A 2,500-nucleotide genomic window follows, 5' to 3' on the forward strand; every position below is an offset into this window, starting at 1 on the left:
ATAGTCCCTTATGGGATAATTTATATATGTATGTGTATAAATGTATACATACATACATATATATATATATATATATATAATTATATTAAGGGAGCAAAGGTAAAAATTTAATAGGCAGAACAAAGTTACAAAATGTCTCAAGGCCAAGAGTCTTGTGTTTGGCACTTACTGACATGCACAAAACTCACAGACCCTGAGGTGCTACTGCAACTTTCTGCTAATTAAAAATAAAAAGTAGACACATGCCGCACAACTGCAGGAGAAAAGGCTTTACCAATTTTGGCCTTTTGTACTACTTTCTCTGCTAAAAAAAACAAAAAAATCATTGACTATTTTATAAATGTACAAGATACAGGAAAGGGTGTGTGTGTGTGTTTGTGCAGACATCGGTCTTTTTACATGTGTGAGAAGAAAAGGAGATACACACACACACACACAGACGTATATGTATGTATACATATATCTATATCTATCTATCTATATATATATATGTGTGTGTGTGTGTGTGTGTATGAAAATGTGATTAGAGGTTTCATATATGTCCTCTAAACAAATTAAGAGTGTTCACCTGGATTTACTTGGCCAGAAATAAATAAACCACATCAAGAACAATAATACATCCTGTTGCTGCTGCTGATAACAATAATAATAATAACAATAATATTGAAAATAATAATAATAATAATAAAGTCAGTATTTTTTAATGGTGGTAGTCAAACAACGACAAACCATAGTCCCTTATGGGATAATTTATATATGTATGTGTATAAATGTATACATACATACATATATATATTATATATATATATATATACACACACATTATTTTATATATGAGCATGTATCTGTATGTATATGAGTGTGAATATATACATATGTGTATGCATGTGCATGTATACACACAGATATACATATATTCACATAATTTATGAAAAAATTACAAAAATATAACTAAAACAAGATCTTAATGATAAAAACATAAATGCAAATATACCGACAACTACACAAGCTGTTCTAATGGCTGATAAAATAAAATTAACAAGGGTGAAGCAGTTTCTTTGCTCCTTCAATGAATGACTTTTTCCCTTTTTTCTTTCAAGCCAACTTTTGTTGTTTCTCCTTTAGAGCCCCCACTTTTTATGTCTCTTGTAAATAACTTCCCCAACTAAACAACTCTCAAGTAATTCTGTCCAAAAAAGTTTGAGTAGACAATGCAGTACTTATAAAAATTACAGTTTATTCACTCTCTACATCAGGTAGCACCCACTTCACAATTACTTTTCTTCAAGCAACAGGTATTCTTTAACCCATTTCATGCTAACCTGCCTGAGATCATCTTTTGTTTGGGGATACAAATTTTCTATTTGAAAGTGATCTGAATTAAACTTTCCGTCCAATATTTCATGTTAATTTTTGTTCTAAACATCAACTTAATAATGACAAGGTTATTTTACTAAATTCTTAATTATTTTCAAAATTAAATGACACAAAGGCAACGTATTCTAACAGAAAAATGATAACAAAAGGGTTAAAGTGATCAGGTCACTCAGGGCTCATTCATGAAAATCCTGTACCATTAATGCTCAAGTCATTATAAAATTTGCATTTATGAACTTCTTTGCTTATAGATAGGGGTTCTTAATGTGTTATGCCCTCAACTCTCATCCCAGAGTGCAAGAAGATAGTTCAGGAGATACATAAGTATACAAAATGTTATTTTAAAAGTCTTTTAGTGAGGAGGAAAGGCAATGTCTATGACCTTTGACATTTTGGTGGAAGGGAGAGATCTTGAAACTGCAGACCTGGTCCTAATTCTTGCAATAGAGTAGACTCAACTAAAGACTCTTACGGTGCCAGGTGATGGTTTTAAACTGGTCCATGAGTCACATATTTAAAATTTACTCATTGTCAAAGTGTTCGCATGAAGACTACTTATGGAGAGACTGACAAATACAGACACAAATACAGATGCAAAACACATACAAGGACACACACATACTGATACATACACATGCACAAGACTGACTCCCCCCCCCAGGCTGTCTGGGGACATTTCTGTCACTCCACACTGCCCAGGAAGCACAACTATATTAAGCTGTCAAATGAGAAGGTGAGAATACAAAAAAAAAGGAAATCAAGCAATAACCAAAAAGTGGCATACACACACACACACGTATGTGTGTGTATGTGTACACCCTAGCGTGTCTGTGAAAGTATGTATATATATATATGGATGTATATGCATGTATGTATATACTGTATATATTTGATTTTGATTTTGATTTTTCCAGTTTCAGCTTATGAGCTGTGGCCATGCTGGGGCACATATATATATATATATATAATATACATATATACATATATCTATAGATGTATATGCATGTATTTATATAATGTACATATACATATTATATATATATATATATATATATATATATATATTATATAATAATATACATAAAACAAATCAAAATAGATGAACATCAATGGAATTTGTATC

At 31.3% G+C, this 2,500-nt stretch overlaps 1 protein-coding gene across 2 annotated transcripts in view; it reads right to left on the minus strand.

Moving 5' to 3' along the window:
• Window positions 1-2,500, minus strand: part of LOC115215570 (epidermal growth factor receptor-like) — a 229,302-nt gene that overhangs the window by 72,134 nt on the left and 154,668 nt on the right. The gene's annotated exons all lie outside the window — the stretch shown is intronic.

Source organism: Octopus sinensis, linkage group LG9, assembly GCF_006345805.1.
Source record: "Octopus sinensis linkage group LG9, ASM634580v1, whole genome shotgun sequence".
NCBI lineage: Eukaryota > Metazoa > Mollusca > Cephalopoda > Octopoda > Octopodidae > Octopus > Octopus sinensis.